Here is a 13889-nt window from a genome sequence, read left to right as displayed (position 1 = left end):
CTTCGCCTCTGTGAGCTCGGCATAGGCTGGTCACCGGAGCTGTGTCCCCAAAGGCTGAAAAAAAAAAAAAAGGTATAAAGCACAGAAGTCACCGTACCTTCTTAGGGTCATTATGCTAAATTTTAAAAGTAGGTATTTCATTGGTTTATCTTTCCATAATAACCACTCAAGTGTGTTAATTGTCATTTACATTCAGTTTTAGCATGATTTGTGAAGATTGAAGTAAAATTTTAGTTCTGCAGGCTTAGGTAGTAAACAGCATCGAATTAATACCAATTTAAAATTAATCTCTAGGGCTATTAGGAGTGTTTACAGTGGCTCCCCGCTGTGCCCCTAACAGAACTATTTTATAAAACATTCAACCATCTTGACTGCATGAAAGAAACTGGCTTTGTGGGGAAAATAAGGGCTTTGAATTGAGAAATATCTGAGTTAAGTTTCTGGTTCCACTCTTCGAAAAGTTGCTTTAGCCTCTGAGTCACTTCGCTTCTGCACAAAATGAAATCTACTTCGTAAGATTTGTTGTTCAGTTGCTCAGTCATGTCTGATTCTTTGCAGCTCCATGGACTGAAGCATGCCAAGCTTCCCTGTCCTTCGCCGTCTCCCAGAGTTTGCTTAGACTCATGTCCATCGAGTCGGTGATGCCACCCAACCGTCTCATCCTCTGTCGCCCCCTTCTCCTCCTGCCTTCAGTCTTTCCCAGCATCAGGGTCTTTTCCAGTGAGTTGGCTTGTCGCAATTCTTAACTTGCTCAATAAATCTTAAGTATCTTCTCTTCTGTTTCTGGGAGCTGGGAAGGGGAGAAGGAAGCAAAGGAAAAGAACAGTAGCCTGAAGCCATGGGATATTCCTCAGCCATTTTTAGAGTAGTGTCATTGTGTGTGTGCGCGTTTTAAATCAGATTGCTTTCCTAATATCAGGAACCAAAAGCATTTGCAGTGAAATGCTCTGTTACTTAATTTCTGCTGCGGGACTCTATAAGGTTCCCAAGCTCTAGGGACTTGAGGAGAGAGATCACCAGGGGGAAGACCGCTGTCTGGAAATGGATAGGAAGACTCAACTTCTGATACATTAAGATGCTTTGTTTCTTCCTGTATTAGTTTGCTCGGGCTGCCATAACAAAATACTACAGGTTGGATGTCTTAAACAACAGACACTTCTTTTCTCCCAGTTCTGGAGGTTAGAAGTCCAAGGTCAAGATATTGGGAGGTTTGGTTTCCCTAGAGGCCTCTCTGCTTGGCTTGTCGGCGGCTGTCTGCTCACTGCCTCCTCACGTGGTCTTTCCTCCGTGTGTGTGTCTATGTCCTACTTTTCTCTTCTTACAAGTACGCAGGTCACATTAGATTCAGGACCCACCCTAATGACCTCGTTTAACCTTAATTACTTCCTTAAGGATCTTGTCTCCAAATAATTTCACATTCTGAAGTCCAGGAGGGTTAGCACTTCAACATACGAATTTTGGAGAGGCCGTTCAGTCCATAACACTTCTTAGCAACCGTGATTTTTAAATTCCTCTGTCATGGATCATCCTTTCCTTCATGCCTGTTACTTCTGTCTTACTAAGATTTCTTGGTGGAAAAGGAAGGAGTGCTGACCTCAAGAGGGAGCTTAAGGCTGTTGGTTAGCTGATCCAAGCTAAGCCTTACTTAGGGGAATTTTATTTCCTGTAATATCACTGGTACCCAGTGCAGGGTGGTGATGATGGTGGGGTGGCATGAGGTACTGGGGGGGCACATCACTTCATCTTGTGATGCTGGGAGTGTAGAGGCTTTGGGAGGAGAGGTCATGGGCGGTGTTATGGTTTGAGGTGTAAACATGTAGGGCCTTGATTCTGCAGCAGCAGTGAAACCAGGTTGTCTGAAAGCAGTGACAATTATGCCTTTTCGATTAAGATGGACTTGGTAATAATGCACAAGTTAATACTGAGCGTGGAAAAGTTTGACTTGCCTCTATTTTTGTGTTTATACCTAGAAAGCTCAAATTATAGTGTCTGTGGCTTGTTGTGGTATGTGAATTCTTTTCTTGTCAGGCTGCCTAGTATGTTTTCATGGCCACTGGCCATGAAAACATTATTCTCAACTTGTACTTGAGAAAGATAGGAGGGCTGCTTTCACATTACAGCTTGTATTCCCTGCAAGAAGAATGGCTTCAGGGAGAACCTTTTGCCAGATTTCTTGTCTTCCCTGACATGTTAACTTTTGCTTCCCAAATAGCGCCTGAACCAGCTGAGAAAAGAGAGCAGGGTACTGACCAGCCTTTCATCAGACTTGGTTTTTATCGAATGTATTGGCAGCAGCCTCTCTCTCACCCACTGTTCTGATAACAGCTTCAATCCCAGGTTTATGATCTGTGCTCATTTGGTTTTCCTCTGCTGCTTTGCAAGCCTGGTTACCTACCTGTGATGAATCACCTGATGTTATAGTCTAGTGACATCAGGATAAAAAAATGTAAATGTTTTTGTTTAAATGGAGAGGCACACTGTGAGAAGCGTAATGAGTAATGATTCACTCTTCAAGTGCCCTTTGTGGATGTAGATTTATTCCTAATCCCAGATGCGCCAGGATGCGTTTGTTCTTTGCAACCCCTGGAGATGTCAGTAAAGCAGAATTGGCATTCACATATTTTGTCAGAGACCCAGCACACACAAGGGAAACTGAACTGCATCTCCCCACATTCTCAGATTGGAGATGCCGGCAGGATTGATGTCTGTCTCCACATCGGGGTGGCCGTCTTGGGTTTCTCTTCTCACTTTCCTCCTCCCACAGTCGGCTTGGTTGTGTTTTACAAAGGAGCCTTAATGAAAGTTTGAGATTCTCATGTAGTTTATGAGGTTTTCTTAAAAAAATTTTTTTATTCAAGTGTAGTTGATTTAAAGTGTTCTGCTCCTTTCTGCTTGTTCTGCAAAGTGATTGCGTTATACATACACACCTATCTACTCTTTTGGATTCTTTCCCCCTATAGGTCATTGCAGAGTATTGAGTAGAGTTCCCTGTGCTGTACAATAGGTCCTTTTTGGTTATCTATTTTATATAGAGTCGTGCGTACCTGTCAATGCCAGTCTCCCAGTTTAGCCCTCCTCACTTCCCCTCCCTCAGTAACCATCATTGTTTTCTACATCTGTGACTCTGCTTTGTAAATAAGTTCATTGTACCATTTTTTACAGATCCCACAGGTAAGTGATGTCATATATTTGACCTTCTCTCTTTGACTTACTTCCTTCAGTATGACATGCTCTGGGTCCATCCATGTTCCGTTGTTATTGTTGCTTTAGTTGCTAAGTCGTGTCTTACTCTTTTCGACCCTATGGACTGTAGCCCGCCAGGCTCCTCTGCCCTTGGGATTTTCCAGAGAAGAATCCTGGAGTGGGTAGCCATTTCCTTCTCCAGGGGATCTTCCCCACCTAGCGATCGAACCCACATCTCCTGTTTGACAGGCGGATTCTTTATCACTGAGCCACCTGGGAAGCCCCCATCCAGGTTTAGAGCACTTTAAAAAGACACTCTTCACCCCCTGTTTCTCTGTGCATGTTGGCTCAAGTCTTCTGTATATGTACTTGTATATGGTATATTCGGTATCTGTTGGCACCGGCTGAGAAGTATGTCCACCTTCAAGTTTAGAAATGCCGTGATGGCCAGGTTTGCTCTTTCAGTTTTCCAGAGAATGCTAGAGATTGATGCAAGTAGATGGGAGACATGCTACTCACTGAGTTTATTCTTCCCAGCTGAAAGGTGCTTGGGAGGAGCCATGTCCAAAGCCTTGCCTGGCTTCTGTGCCTGGCATGTGTGCAGTCCTTTGATATTTGGGCAAAATGCAGGTAGTTAGTGAGGTCCTCCTGGCCGCCATCTCATGCTTTTTGAGCATTGCTTTTAAGTCTCAATGCCTGATCAGGAGAGATAGGGAGCAGGTACCTGTCTTGTCCCTTCCTTCGTGAACTTTCCTTGCAAGAGTGGACCCTCTTCATAGGTTCCTTCAACAAATATGTCAGTAGATGTTGGATGGCTGCTGAAATAAATGCTTTTCACAACCTCTCACCCCAAACTCCTGTGCCATATAAGATAAAACCAAACTAAAACCCAAACCAGGGGCATTGTTGTTGTACCTGATTTTTCTGAGGCTGTGAATCAGTGACTTATCATTCTTTCATGTTTTGGGGTTCCATTACTTGCAAAAGATGACACTAGGACCTCACAAATTAACCTGCACTGGTTTTAAGTTGTAGGAAATATTCAGGGGGTAAAGTAAGTTTTCTACGCTTCAAGTTAATTCTCTCCAGTCTTGAATCTGTGGTAGGTAATGTTTTTCTCATGGTACTTAGACATGTTTAGATTAAGCTGTCATGTGATAATAAAGATAAGGCTCATATTATCTTACATTTGAAAGAGGTAACAGGACAGTGTTGTAAGACAGCTTTTCATTGAATTTCAGTTAAGTGTTTCTATTATTTATAAAGCCAGAATAACCCTTTCTTGCCTGAGTTTATACTATAACAGGAAAAGCCTTTTTTTTTGCTCCCGTCTAGCCAATAACCTCCGGAGAAGACAATGGCAACCCAGTCCAGTACTCTTGCCTAGAAAATCCCATGGATGGAGGAGCCTGGTAGGCTGCAGTCCATGGGGCCGCTAGGAGTTGGACACAACTAAAGCGACTTAGCAGCAGCAGCAGCAGCAGCAGCAGCAGCCAGTAACCTCAGATATGCAGATGACACCATCCTTATGGCAGAAAGTGAAGAGGAACTAAAAAGCCTCTTGATGAAAGTGAAAGAGGAGAATGAAAAAGTAGGCTTAAAGCGCAACATTCAGAAAACGAAGATCATGGCATCTGGTCCCATCGCTTCATGGGAAATAGATGCGGAAACAGTGGAAACAGTGTCAGACTTTAATTTTTGGGCTCCAGAATCACTGCAGATGGTGACTTTAGCCACTGAAATTAAAAGACGCTTACTCCTTGGAAGAAAAGTTATGACCAACCTAGATAGTATATTCAAAAGAAGAAACATTACTTTGCCAGCAAAGGTCTATCTAGTCAAGTCTATGGTTTTTCCAGTGGTCATGTATGGATGTGAGATTTGGACTGTGAAGAAAGCTGAGCACCAAAGAATTGATGCTTTTGAACTGTGTTGTTGGAGAAGACTCTTGAGAGTCCCTTGGACTGCAGGGAGAATCAACCAGTCCATTCTAAAGGAGATCAGCCCTGGGTGTTCTTTGGAAGGACTGATGCTAAAGCTGAAACTCCAATACTTTGGCCACCTCATGCGAAGAGTTGACTCATTGAAAGAGACCCTGTTGCTGGGAGGGATTGGGGGCAGGAGGAGAAGGAGACAACAGAGGATGAGATGGCTCGATGGCATCACCAACTTGATGGACATGAGTTTGGGTGAACTCCGGGAGTTGGTGATCGACAGGGAGGCCTGGCATGCTGCGATTCATGGGGTCTCAAAGAGTCGGACACAACTGAGTGAATGAACTGAACTGAACTGAGCCAACCAAACCTGTGTGGATCCTATGAAGCTGAACTGCTCATCCTTGGGTTAGAGACAGCCCCAAATGCCTGGAGAAGCACCCTCTTGTTTTGTGCCCTTTTTACCAGCGGAGTCTTCCATTCCCAATCCACACTAGTTCTTGCAAATGATAATTGCATATTGTCTTATTAAGAAATATAAAAAGGGGACTAGTCAATAGTTTAGTAAAATAATTAACATTATTCTGTATCTATTCCCATTGTATGCTCTCTGATATTCAAGTACCTAATGCAGATATGAAACTTCAGTTGGTGAGACTGTATAAAGAACTTGTAATTAATCCATAGTACTTTAGAAGGTTGTTCTTAATTAGGTAGCATATGGTAGACACAATGATGGCCCCCACCCCAAAATCCATGTCCTAATCTATGGAACCTGTGAATATTACCTTATAGACCAAGGGGATTTTGCAAATGTGATTAAGTTAAGGATTTTACAGTAGGAAGATTATCCTGGATTATTTGGGTGAGTCCAGTGTAATTGCCAGGTTCCTTGTAAGAGAGGAGCAGGAGGATCAGAGTTAGGGAAGGTGTGATCATGGAAGCAGAAGCTGGAGAGAGAGATGAGAAGGTGCTGCGCTGCTGGCTTGGAAGGTGGAGGAAGCTCCGTGAGCCAGCAGATTCTCTGTTGGAGTCTTGAGAGGGAATGCAGCCCTGCCAACCCATTTTCGACTTTCAACCTCCAGAATGGTAAGACAATAAATTTGCATTGTTTTAAGTGACGGTGTTTGTGGTGATTTGCTACAGAGACAATGAGAACCTATAGCTGGGTACAGAAGTAGGATATTGTGATAGGTATAGTCAATGCCACCTGCTTGAATGGCTGAGACTCTGTGTACCTTTGGTTAAAAAGGACTGTTTCCTCTGATCTTCAGGTGAAGTGCAGTTTGTGATCTGACTTTTAAATGTACTTTGGTTTTTGGCTAAGAGGATGGAAATATGGAGAGGGGATGGATTAAAAATGGAGATATGTTTTTGGTATATGTATTTTTTTTCCTTTTATTTTGTACTGTTTTTTTCCCTTGCCCTCTCTGGTCTTGATTTGACGTATGAATATAGCTGAAATGACAGCTGCTTGATTAAAATGTCCTGAAGCACCTTTATAAGACTGATTTCCTGGGAAGGGAGTCCTATAGAAAAGATGGGCCATTAAGATTTGTGTAATGGGATGTGGTCTATCCATGTCTGGGTTGACAATGGTTTTAGTGTCATCCAAAAGCAGCATAGAGTGTTGTTAAGGTCAAATTAAGGAATGTAAAAGTAAGTTGAAGTGTCTTTAGACAGAATCTAACTGGCCTTTTTGAAACCTTAAAAGCCCTGCAAATCAAAGAAGATTTTTTTCTTGAGAGAGAAGTTCTGCTGACTTCTCAGACTTTGCATTTCCTCATGTGTGTCTTTGTATATGTGATTGAAAGTGAAAGTGAAGTCGCTCAGTCATGTCCGACTCTCTGCGACCCATGGACTGTACCCTACCAGGCTCCTCTGTCCATGGGATTTTCCAGGCAATAGTACTGGAGTGGATTGCCATTTCCTTCTCCAGGGGATCTTCCCAAACCAAGGATTGAACCCTGGTCTCCCGCATTGTAGACAGACACTTTACCGTCTGAGCCACCAGGGAAGTATGTCATAGAAAATGTTACTCCATTTGAAATCATATTCTTTAAAATATATATGTAAAAAAATTTTGTATATGCAAAGTATCATACAGACATAAAATAGTGTTATAATGATTTAAAACCTAGTTCACAACTCCCTTCCTTCACATTTTTGGATAAATCCCACTGTAAACAAATTGGACACTTCCCTCCATGTGACTGTGGCAGAATAGCAGTATATGGGTCTATTCCAATGTTCTGTGACTCTCTGTGATGACTGGAATGTCCTTTATCTGAACTGTCCAGTACTGTGGCCACTAGCCTCCCGTGGTTATTAAGTCCTTGACATGTGGCAAATGCCACTGAAGACCTGCATTTTAAAATTTTATTTAACTTGAATTAATTTGAATTTAAATAGCTACATTAGGCTAGTGGCTACCATATTAGGCTGTGCTGTTCTCTAAGATAATTTGAGTAGAAATGATCCAACAGCTGAACTGGAGGCTCTTTAAGAAATTGTAGTGGTTTTGGATTAGATGTTAGTGTTAAGATGAATGCGAGTTTGCATGCCTAACCCACAGTGAAGCCAAACAATAGAGGCAGAGAAAGGTTTATTGCAGGAAGTGCATGGAGAACAGGTGGTTCATGTCCTTCCAAGCCCTGGACTCCCCAAAGGGTTTTAGCAAAGAACTTTTAAATGTAAAGTGAGGGAGAGGTGTGGTTGGTTGTTGCAAACATCTTGGTATGGTAATCCTTTGTTCTTGCAGCTATCCCATGTGGGCCTGGTCATGATGTTCCTGTGAACCTTCAACAAGAGAAACGTTATTCTGTGTCCTGCAACTTTTAATCTCTGTGTGAATGGAAAAGTGTCATACCCTTAAAGGTCAAAGCCTTGAGAATGGGTTATCCTGTATATTTCAAACTATAGGCAGCCTTCTTGGTGGGGATATGTGTGCATGCTCAGTGGTATCCAACTCTTTGAGACCCCGTGGACTAGCCTGCCAGGCTCCTCTGTCCTTGGGATTTTCCAGGCAAGAATACTGGAGTGGATTGCTATTTCCAGGGGATCTGCCTGACCCAGAGATCAAACCGGCATCTCCCACTTAGCAGGTGGCTTCTTTGCCACGGCACCACCTGGGAAGCCCTGTAGGCAACATTCTTAACTTGTAGCAAAAGCAATAGCATACAGAGGTTAAAGAGAAAGAAACAGGTCTAATATGGAGTCTGATTTGTTCTTTCCTGTTGCAGTCGGAGCTCATGATGCTGGTGCCCTGGGGAGGGAGCTAAGAAAAAACTGAGACTTTAAGACTTCAGAACATAAAATGAGGGAATATGATTCATTCATGACATGGAGCTGCCTGGGCAGTCAGTCAGGAGAGAGATGAAGGATATGGGAGATCAAAAGCACTTCAGAGAGACATAATAGAGCGACCGCCCCAGGGAGCTTCTGTAGGGAGCCTGGGCTGACTCTGAGCTGGGCGTCGGTGACTGGGAAGAGAGCAGTGTCAGCCCTGAGGTCAGGGGTCATATAGAACCATCACCTTGCTTCACCAGGACCATGGACTCTGGGGGAGTGCTCAGTCTTGTACTGGAGGTGGAAGTGGAAATTAGCTTTGGGGTTTGGAGTGGGGAGTACGGGGGGCAGAGTGACTCTTAGAAATCACAACTTCAAGACCAGCCAGAGTCTTGGCAGGCAGGGAATCCCAGTGGCCGGAGAGATGATTCAGTTCTTTTGCTGAGCAACACTGATTGTCATGACTTCCCTGAAAGTTGGATAATCTGTCTGTGATGGTTTTCTGCGATTCTCCTCCTCACCCCACTGCAGACTAGTTCAACGTGAAGTGTGTTGTACCAGGGTTGGGGCAGGGCAGGGTGTGGATATGGAAGCAGCGGGGAAAGCAGGAGTCCTGAATGTTTGCAGGGTGAGTCTGTGGACTCCAGGTAGAGATAGGAGTGAATGAGTCTTGGTCAACAGCAGGGAGAGCAGCTGCGGGAGCCTGTGTTTGGAGAGGCTGGTGGGACAGGGGAGCTGGGCAACCCCCTTCTGTGATTCTTCTGCTTCTACTTCTGTGGCTTTGCATGGAGAAGAATGCAGCTGGCTTTACAGACAGCCTATTCCTGAGAGGGTGCACTGAATGACAAAAAACCAACATACAGCTGAAATGCACTTAGGAGGAAGCTTGCTACATACCGGAACCCTGTGGAAAGTTCTTTTGTTATTGCAAGTAATTGCCACCTAATACTGGTTCTGTGGGTGCTCAGCTGTACTGAGTTTGTGCTTTAACTTTTGTATGATCTCTAAATGCTCTTGTGCACTTTTTAAAGTGTATTCTGTATGTCACAGACCTACTAGGGAATAAATTCCTTATGAGCAAGGAATACAGGTAACTTTTCCTTTCTTGAGGACAGGTCGGGACAAACACAAGCCACACACAAATTATCTCACTTACAGGGACGTCCTCACAATTAATTTCCCTCAACAGAAGAACTGAATCCTCTCTTTGACCACAGGGGTTCCTTGCCTGTCAAGACTCTGGCTGCTCTTGAAGCTCCAGTTCCTAAGAGTCACTCTGTCGCTCCTACTGTGTCTTTTTTTTTTTTTTTTTTAGCTTTTTTTTTTTAAAAAATTTTTATTTTTACAATATTTTACTTTACAATACTGTATTGGCTCCTACTGTTTCTTGATAACACGCCTTGAATGTAAAAGACTTAGTCCATCTCGGCTGCTGTAACAGAACACTCCTGACTGGGTGGGTTGTAAACAACAGGAGTTTGTTTCTTGCCGTTTGGGAGGCTGATGAGTCCGTGATCAAGGCTCCTGCAGATAGTGGTGTCTGGTGAGGACCTGCTTCCTGATTCGTAGGTAGGGCCTTCTCACTGTGTTGTCACAGGGTGAGGGAACTTCTGAAGTCTCTTTGATAAGGGTGCTAATCCTAAGGACTGATGCTGAAGGTGAAGCTCCAATACTTTCGCTACCTGATGCAAAAAGCCAGTTCACTGGAAAAGGCTGATGCTGGGAAAGATTGAAGGCAAAAGGAGAAGGAGGTAGCAGAGGATGAGATGGTTAGATAGCATTACTGACTCAATGGACATGAATCTGAGCAAACTCTGGGAGATAGTGAGGGACAGGGAAGCCTGGCGTGCTGCAGTCCATGGGGTGGCAAAGAGTCAGACATGACTTTGTGACTGTACAACAACAACAACAACAACAACAACAACAACAACTCCCATTCATAGTGGCTCCACCCTCATGACTTGATCACCTCCACCTCCTAATACTGTCACCTTTGGGGGTTAGGATTTCAAACTGAATTGAGGGGAATGCAAACATCAAACCATAGCAGTGAAGGTGCCCAGTACAGATTAATTAACAGAGTGACTTCATTTTATATCAAGCATCCTACAGTTTTAGAAATGTATCATTTGTTTTTGTCTTTCCAAACGACAGTAGCACATAACCTCAGATGCCATGTACTGAGCTCTTCCTGGGTGCCTTGCAGTAAAACCCTATGATGTGCTAAGCATGGCATAGGGCTTAGGTTGCGTGAACCTCAGACAACTTCCTGAGGTTAAATGTTCTCCTAGTTTTATAGGTGAGACTTCGGAGAATCAGAGGGGTTAAGTACGTTCTTCAGATTCTAGTTGCAAATGAAAATGTTGGAAATACTGCCAACATTTCTCACTTTCCTAAATACCCTGCACCCCAAATTCTAGAGAAAGGATGGGGGAGGTGGAGTTCCCTTCAGACTTGTTTCACTCCACAGCCCTTGTTCTTCTTCCCCACCCTGTGGATTCAGGGACTGGACGGGTGGTTTCAGTGGGCTGGCAGTGGAGAAAGGAAGCAGAGTGGTGGTCCAGCTTTCCTTAGTTGGAGAGCAGTCGAGTGGAGTGTGTCAGGGGCTCACTGTGGGGGGGCAAGCTGAGGGCATTATGTAATGGAAGTTTTGGGGGGCAGGAGAGACCCCACTGTGAGGCTGGGGCTGAGAGAAGAAACAGACCCAGAAAGAGAACCATCACACACAGTCAAGATGGCAAGTGAGGTAGGGCTGCCACTGGAGCATGTCTTTAGGAGACTGCAGTGTTAGATACACCATACAGGTAGCGAGCCTCTTCTGCCAGTATGTATTTCTTAAAAATGTTTTAGAGACAATAAAGAGACGAGGGTGTATCAAGAATGTCTAAGATCTAGTTTATACATTTAATCATTTTGTCTTGTAAAGGGAAGCCAAGCCTTGGCTTCAGCTATGGAACTTGGAATTATGTAAGTCAGAGTTGAACACTGCATAATTCTAGCATTTGGTCTCCCACTGAATACTGTAAATACTCTTAAGCTTATACCACATACTTCCATAGCAGCTTCTGTGGAGCCGGGCAGCCCTCTTTCAACCTAGAAATTAAGGGTCCCTCTTTCTTCCATGCATGGAAGAGAAGTGTAACATTTTACTAGGACCATGCCTGAAATCACTCTGTAGCCGAGACATGTTATTGAAAATGAAAGGATTATTTATCATACTTTCAGCTGACAGCAGGACCACCGAAATCTTCTTTCTCACTAAAAGGAAATTACCAGTCTGCAAACTTAGTGCAACCCGCTGGCTGGTAACTGGAGATCAAAGAGCTAACCTTTTGTGTTCTATCTGTGAACGCTCTGGGAAATTTTAACAACTAACCATGGCCCCACAGTGTTCTCAGCTGGGGAGAAGTTATATACCAAGGAGACCAATCAGAAAACAGGATGGGTATGAAATAGACATGAAACAAGCTACTCATTGCATGGTTTAGTCTGGCTCAGGCAGCAACTCAGGCAAGAGGAGTTAGCACAAGAGATAAGGGTATCAGCTACATTTATACAGGGAAGTAGACTTGGGGTTGACCTTGAACCCCGAGCATTGTGGGCAGGAGGGACAGCATGTGCCCTGAGAAAACTGGGTTTCACATGAGTTGTTGTACTTAGAATAGTTTTCCTTTTTCATGCAGAGGTCTGTGTCTTCAAATAAATTATCATGAAGCATTGGACTTATAAACTGTCACGGGAAAATGGTCAAGGTCATGGCTCCTGGAATCCTGAAAATTATTTTGTGTTTTCATAGACTTCCACAGTCTTGGATTTATGGGATGGAAGCATAAAAACCGAATTTGATAGTCTCTTCCTGCAACAGAAGGGACAGACCTTTTGGTTTATGACATTAAGCAATGCCTGTTTCAAATACTTTCCACTGAAGGAACAGTGCCCTTTGCTGTCCACTTGCCATCCTGGGAAGTCTCTCCCTGGACTTGTTTTTTTCGGGGTTAAATCACATGGAACTCTTTTCTAGCTCCTGTCATTATTCTTGAGATGCTCCTGCTTCTTCCCTGTCATTTGTTTTTTAAATTTATTTAATTGGAGGCTAATTACAATATTGTAGTGGTTTTTGCCATACATGACATGAATCAGCCATGGGTGAACATGTGTTATTTCTAAACTGTGAACCTTTTCTTCTTCTTCCTCTTTTTTTTTTTTTTTAAACAGAAGTGAACACTTGGAGTTTATGGTTTCTTTCTGTGGGAATGGATTTTTTACACCCTCTGAAACAAATATTTGAGACTGCATTATTTTCAATTCTAATTCTCATTTCTCTGAGCAGCTTTGCCTTTGGCAAAGGAAGATATTTAGTACTTGGCGTCTTATTTTTCTAACCATGTTTTGTAATGGTATCTGGGAGGAGTTTGACTTTTGTGCTAGCTGTCTTACGATCTGTAACCTGCTTCAGAAAAAAAAAAAAATTGAAGATAATTAACTGTAAAACAAAGGCTACTTAAGTCCCACTTAGCGACTTCCCTGGCTGTCTAGTTAGACTTCACCTTCTAGTGCAAGGAATGTGGGTTTGATCCCTGGTCAGGCAGCTCTAAGATTCCACATGCCTGGTAGCCAAAAAGCTGAAACGTAAACAGCAGAAGCAATATTGTAACAGATTCAATAAAGACTTTAAAAATGTCCCACCTCAAGAAAATCCTTAAAAATAATGAAAAAAAGAGTTCACCTCTTGGCCAGGAGGTGATTGTTCCCCCAGGAGCGCAGACGAGCTCTCCAGTCTGTTTGGAACTTGTCCTTTGTGACCTTGCCACTAGAGTGCAGTGTCTCATGCCCCCTTTAAATCTGCAGGCTGTGGTCCAGAAAGCCTTTCTCCTAAACTGTGTTGCATCAGAGGTCTTCCACCCAGAAGGAATTGGATGGAAGATCTGTCCTGCAGTCTGCTGTGGGGTGGTGTCTCCAAGTGAAAGCTTTTCACGTGCCCTGTGACTTTATTCTATTTTAGTCCAGCCTGTTTGTTCAAAACTTTACTAAACTTGGGGCTAATGGCCTTCTTAAAATTGGATCCATTTTAGCTTGAATATATATTTTCTTTTCTTTCTCAACTTATGGATGACTTGTATTTCAACCCGTATGATTCAAGTATTCCGGTGTATAAAGGATCCAAACTATGTCCCTTATGTAGATAAATAAATAGAGAGTGGAATTCTTTAGAGCTGCCAGATTGCCCTTTTCCATCATTGCTAAACTCTGAAAAATGGTACAGGCCTGGAGTTGGGAAGAGGCTGAGCTTTTTGAGTTAAGGAATCTGGGAGAATCTATCCTGTCTGGTTTCTTTGTTCTTGTGTATTAACTGTTAATAAGGAAATGAACCCCAGATGACAGGACTGACTTTCTCTTATTGGGTGACTGCTGAAATCTATTCCATTATTTAAATCAGGTTAAAAAAGAAGGACTTATGTTTTGGAAGTCTGGCCTCTGGGTCTC

General features: G+C 43.2%; 1 protein-coding gene across 1 annotated transcript in view; it reads left to right on the top strand.

The window, feature by feature from the left end:
- RYR2 (ryanodine receptor 2) overlaps positions 1–13889 on the top strand; it is an 814256-nt gene that overhangs the window by 39547 nt on the left and 760820 nt on the right. The gene's annotated exons all lie outside the window — the stretch shown is intronic.

This window comes from Capra hircus, chromosome 28 (genome assembly GCF_001704415.2).
Source record: "Capra hircus breed San Clemente chromosome 28, ASM170441v1, whole genome shotgun sequence".
In the NCBI taxonomy this organism is placed as follows: domain Eukaryota; kingdom Metazoa; phylum Chordata; class Mammalia; order Artiodactyla; family Bovidae; genus Capra; species Capra hircus.
This window is presented reverse-complemented; position numbering and strand designations above follow the sequence as displayed.